General features: G+C 31.8%; 1 protein-coding gene across 2 annotated transcripts in view; it reads right to left on the bottom strand.

The window, feature by feature from the left end:
* Positions 1–6,505, bottom strand: part of LOC108749721 (cAMP-specific 3',5'-cyclic phosphodiesterase-like) — a 192,396-nt gene that overhangs the window by 135,692 nt on the left and 50,199 nt on the right. The window lies entirely within an intron of this gene.

Here is a 6,505-nt window from a genome sequence, read left to right as displayed (position 1 = left end):
ATTATAACAGCAATTTAACTTCCTACGAAGTGCGAGAAAATTAAATTAAAACAATATAATACAAATAAAACAACTTTATATGTATTCAGAGTGAATAATATTTTGTAATTATATATGTATTTTCAAAATTTGATTCATAAATAATGATATAAATTCACGACTTAAATTGAATTATTCTTCTGACGACAGATATTTGTAGAACATGTTTGCAAAAAAATAAGGCAAAGAGAAACATTGAGTAAATTTAATATAAATTTCTATTGCAATGACGAATATTTTTATTTGTGCGTAGATTCAATTTTTAGCGACTCACCTAAGCAGGTGATTATTGATTTTTTTATAAATCTAATTAATGGAAAGATTGTGACCGATTGTAATTAAATTGCTTGCTATCGACATTTCTCTCCTTCTCCTACCCCCTCCCTCTCTCTCTCTTTCTCTCTGTCTTTTCTGTTTCTGAGACATTTCTCCGGAATCAGAACATTTACAGCTTCCGTAAGATTTACTATGTCCACCGCAAAATTCACGAATTAAAGCATCTGTGCGCAAAGGTAACTTCCTGGATTTGAAAGCTTCGCTTTCAAGTAACATGCAATTGACGCGCAAACAAGAATTCGATACAAGCTCTCAACAATGGCCACCGGTAGAGACAATACGTACAATAGACACACCGCGGTAGAGTCATTCAATTGCATCCCGCCTTAGTCGAAGGTTCGTCTGGCTTCGGTAGTTATACCGTATAAATTAGAAACGGTTGAACACTTTAAAGCTAGCTTATTTGTGTACCTAGAAATTGCAATAATTACAGTAGGAGATAATCTTCTGAGTGAGAAAAAATATAGACAATATCTCGCATCTTTTTCTTTTAGCGGTATTTATCGTAAAAAATATCGTTTGTTTCTACGCTAAGAATTTCCTTGTTTCTTTAAGAATGAAAATTTTCTATATAGAGGCATTTTTAATAATTTTCATGTTCCATAGTCCCAAGCAAATAACGTGCGCGTTCCAAGCATTATTCACATAAACAAAGGTTTAACTCACGGTATTAAGGGTAGTTGTTGCGGCATGCAAATCGCATTAATTAATACATATGGAAGCGCGCATAAATTATTTCAACCAGTCATAAACGTAATAACGTTATAATCGAGACGACTATTACATAACGTAGTCTAATACTAATAAATTTATATTCCACACATTTGTCATGTTAATTGTACAGTTCACTTCGGATAATGAGTAATATTAAGCAAATTGAATCACGTTACATCAATGACGCGAATTTAATAATAAACTTGATAAATGTCGAATGAGTATTGAATGTGATGATCTTTGTTGCGATCGTCATGTATTGCTGCAATAATAATCTGACGAGTAATTTGAAATCTTCGAAACAACTTCTGTGCTGATTAGATCGCGCCGGAAGTCAATCAGATAGCCATTCGACCTCGAATGAATTTTCTGCTAAAGATTAAAGATTAGCCTAGAATGTCATAGCACAATGAACAAAATTGCTAAAATATTATAAATTATTAATAAAAATTCGCGTAAATTAAAAAATCGCGTAAATAGTACATTAAATTTATTTTTCTTTTAATTAAGACAATTTTTTTGCCGAATTTCAAATTTAAGTTTTGCTTATGATACCTTTGTAGCAAGTTTGTTTTACATTGTTTCATCGATTTGTATGATGTAACGATATTGATCAATCATACATAGTTAATTCATTTACAGAGACAGCAATTTACAATGCATTAAAAATTGCTTGCTTTAGCTGTACTGAAGGAATACTAATATGCTGCACGCTGCTGCCGTTTCTATCAAAAGGCCGGTTTGTAAATAGATGCCAAGAAATTTTGCCAAATATTTGCAAAACTTCTAGTCATCTATATCAAAGTGTAGCAAGTAAAACCATTCTTCGTTAATTTAACGTCTAAAAACGCGCTCAACTGCCGCTCAACATTTAATATTTCATAGTACATGACGAAAGCTTGATATCGAACTTTCCGTGTGTACTTGAACTTTTTCAACTTTGAAAAGAAAAAAATCGTTTCCTTATTACAATTATACATTTTTAAGAATGAGTGACGCTATAAATCCTTTAAACATTAAACGTTTAATTGTTTTTAAAGACCTTATTTTATATGTCTTAGCATATTAATATTAAAAGTTTGCAACTTTAACTTTGATTAAGTTTCAACTTCTACGAAATTTCAATGTTTTTCTCATCTATGATCTTGACATATAACATAGGTATCTAATCTTTTAAAGGACATTAACGCGACGTCGTATTGATGGAAAAATAGTTTTCGCAATCAGACTCCGTATCGTAAAAGCACTATTTCTTCGGAATGATCTTTTATTTTAAACTATTAAGGACGCCCACGTTGAAACCATTCGAGCATATCTACGCTGCAGATTACGTAGCCGATTGCACGCGAGGCTTTACTAGCATTTTCCTTATCGATCGCGCTCTTACAATGCATAGGGAGCTTCTACGAAATCATCGCAATGGAAATTTGCACAATATAATTTGGAATTATCTTGGAATGTATGCTTATTGTTATTGCAATAAAATTTGAAAATCGGAATCGCTGCACTATCGTTGAACTATTGAGGTATATTGCACTTTGTATATCAACGTAATTATATCGAATATTATAGGTATTGAACTCGTTGATTAATTGTATGTTCGTTACAAATATTAATAATTAATTAACCATAGCAAAGATTATAATTGATCAAATATCCATACTTAAAGAAAAAATATAGCGGTAGTAACTACGTATAAAGATGACAATTATGCAAGTTTTATATACATGTAGAATTAATGTAGAATTAATGTAAAATATATAGTTGAACAAATTATTTTATAATTTCCAATAACTTTTATAATTCGCGTTAATTCATATAAAACTTGTATATAAAACTTGTACACTAAAAAAAAACGCGTTTTTGGCCATTTTTAAGTTGTTTAAAAAACGTCATAGAAATTTGGAAATTAACTTGAATGAAAGCTCCAACCTTAAGTTATAATCGTTAAAATAAAGATAAATAAGTAATGTGACAATATTCTTTTGCAGCACAAATATTTTGGAGAGCGCTCACCAACTATAACGTATGCGTATATACCATTCACTATACATATACTGTCATTCTATCCAAATTAATTGTTTGAAAAACGTCACAATCCTATGATTATAGTTATCTTAATTGATTAGTTAATTTATATTATGAATTAATCAACATTATATGTAATAGAATATGGACATATTATAACATATAATATTATGTGTAACAAAACCTTATAATTATTCAACATCAATAAATAAATTAATTGCATAATTATAATCGTAGAATATTGGTATTTTTTCATATTGTTTTCTAAACAATATAAAAAAAGTTTAAAAATGTTGTAGTATAATTGCACTAATGTATTAATATTGATGAATTAAGCAACTGCAAATGATAACATACATTTATTTTACAATCAATGAAAAGAAATGCATTCTCTAAAGTAAAGTTTAAAGTAAACTTTAAAATACTGGGAGAATACAATAGTCAACCATAACCTGCTCTTAAATCATTACATAAGCTGCAGTCTCTTTCTATAATCAGACCACGTACTACAATCAGCTGTAATTGTCTCATCCCGAAAATAGGTCGTATCAAATTCAACGAACTAATAGGTCGTAGAAATTTCTGGGGACACGGTAACCTTGTTCCCGGGTTTAAAATGGATAGCTGACCTGGTGATTCCACGACGGGTAGTCACGATTTGTTGATGACCACCGGCGTGAAATCGTTCATAGTTTCACCACCCACGCGAGACACAGAGCAAGGCTACGTTACACTTTACTGGTACGACCCCAGTGAAACACGCCACTTCCGGTTAGATCCGTTTACCGAGCTCTATATAACAGTCTCATCGATTCCGGCAATGTACCAGCTGGTTGCATCCAGATTAGGAGAAATGTTAGGTTCAAGGTCAAGCGGACTAGATTCGTCCTTTCACCTGGATCTATCATGATGCTACGCGATTTGACCATATCAGTTGAGAGGTAGACCATAGGATACTTCATCTCAAATGTATACATTTAAATAGAAATGATGCAAATATGCATTCGTTCCATAAATATTATACTCGACGAGATAGAAACGAGAAATCAAACTTTCTCTTTGCAAGTAGCTTTTTCAAATTATGTAAGAGAAATTTTATATTTTCCACTTTATATCTGCAATCTCTGTATTTCTTCTAGAGTACTTAAATAACGTTCATCCTTCCTACAAGAATATTTTATATAAATATTCTATCAGTAGGAAAACAATTTGTAGTAAAAACCATCCTCTTGAACAATTTATTAGCAATATGAATTTAATTTAAAGACTTACACCATCTGTGTATTTCTTGTGACGCTCGTTAAAACAGAATTTTAAGATCTGTGGATTAATTCAACTTGTATGCATAACAATTCGAAAATATCGAAGCCGTTAAAAACTTTGCAACGACGCAAACGGGAAGTTTCGCATGTATAATGTACAATATGGAATATCTATCTCTCTGCGAACATCATGACGGATGTTTAATGTCGTTTCGTATTGATAGTAACGGAAATGCACGAGAGTTGAAATTCAAGTTTCTTATATACAGATAGATTGAAGATTTTATTCCGCAATTTTAGAAAGAGTTCGGAAGGATGTATAAACCAATATAAATTCAAATAAAAAAATTATTTAGAAAATGAGAAGAATCTGAAGGAATTTATTGTTGTATTAAAATGGTAATATTTTTGCATATTGTAATACTATCCCAATAAACATAAATAAACATGAGTGCAAAGTATACAAAAGAGCAAACATTAAAACGCTGTTTAACATTAATAAAAATTCCATCCTCGATAAAATCGATTGATTGATTATTCTCGCCGACACCAACGTATTGTTAAAAGTTGAAACTGTAATGTGGATTGTTTTAGTAGATTCTTCACCGAGAGAAATGTGTATTTGCATCTGTTTATAATATCCCGATGGAACCAACAGTACGTAACAGTTACAATTCTCGCATTACGTACGTTTATTTACACATATAATTTCAATTTTTCATAAAATTCTGCGGGTCGAAATATGCTATCGCATGCATGACAAATGCATAATACAATAAAATCGCCATATGCGTTCATAACCGTTTGTCTTCGTAAAAGATCAAGAGGGGGTAGGGGAGGGGGAATGCTCCAAAGTGTCACGCAAAAATCGGCAATTATATTAAAACCTATTACAGCTGCTTTCGTAACCTGCATCGCGGCAATGTTCCACTAATTAAACGCATGATGTGTTGCGTTTGCGTTCTGCAACAAACCTGCATACATCTATCTCATAACTTCAATCTAAAATTACATGCTAAATCATGTTAGAAGGTTTCGTGTATAATCAGGAGCGGCCGATATGAGTGAAATCAAGCGGAAACAAAAGCTCGCATTGTTTATTACGCATATATAGATTTTCTTCGTTCTGTTTGTAACTACTGGCACAGCGCTTCTCTCGTCGGAGCAATAATTTAATTAATTTTTAATAATTAATAATGTTTTTATCTATTCCCTCTATAAATGCCACATGCACCATTGTAATTTAATATAAAAAAAAAACTTTATAATACAGTTCTGTAAGTAATCACAAAAACATTGCATTATTTATCTCGCAATTCTACAAAGTGTTTAGCACATATGAAGATGTTCTTTTTTCCGTTCGTAATTGTATTGGACAGCTTTATCGCCGGAGCTGCAGAATTCAGTAAATTCTTAATAATTAATAACGTTCTTATATTGTAAATTCCCTCTAATGCCACATGCATCTTTATAATACAACCGTTAATATAAAAAAGCGTTTTCTATGCAGTTTCTGCAAATAATCACAGAAACATCGTATCGTTTGCCCTTTTCGCAATTATTAAATTAGATAACTTATTCAATATACGATTACCTTTTTAGAGTTAACTGCGATCATTCAGCCTTAAGTTTGCCCCGCAGTTTGTACGCGGACGATGAGAGAGGAAAATTAACCAGTCTCTCAACTTTAGTTTCTGTTATCAAGCAAAGTTGAAAATAGACTTTATTTTTAATTCTCCTGATTTATTATAGCAAATCCATAATAAATATACGTAGTCCTCCGTCGATGAATTTTTCGAACAAAATAACTCGTAATAATCTTATTTCGTTCGCCAGTCGATATTTAATTGGATTTCGATATCAAATAACTTGTACTGATAATAATGTACGGACGAGCTCTTAACAGCATCTATGTTAATTGCGGATTAATTAATGGATTTGCAAGAACTATTCGCGTTATAAATATTATACCGCGTATGTAAAATTATGCTAACGAGTGGCGCTGAAAGCTGACAATGCCGACAATGTTCGAGGACACGACGTCACTTATGAAATTGGTACGTGAAGCTCGACCTGCTCAACACAATACTTGCATATCTAGAAAAAACTGGAATGAACTTGTTTAT

The sequence above is a fragment of the Trachymyrmex septentrionalis genome, unplaced genomic scaffold, assembly GCF_001594115.1.
Source record: "Trachymyrmex septentrionalis isolate Tsep2-gDNA-1 unplaced genomic scaffold, Tsep1.0 scaffold11, whole genome shotgun sequence".
In the NCBI taxonomy this organism is placed as follows: Eukaryota; Metazoa; Arthropoda; class Insecta; order Hymenoptera; family Formicidae; genus Trachymyrmex; species Trachymyrmex septentrionalis.
Note: the sequence above shows the minus strand (reverse complement) of the source record. Positions and strands in the feature narration are given on the sequence as shown.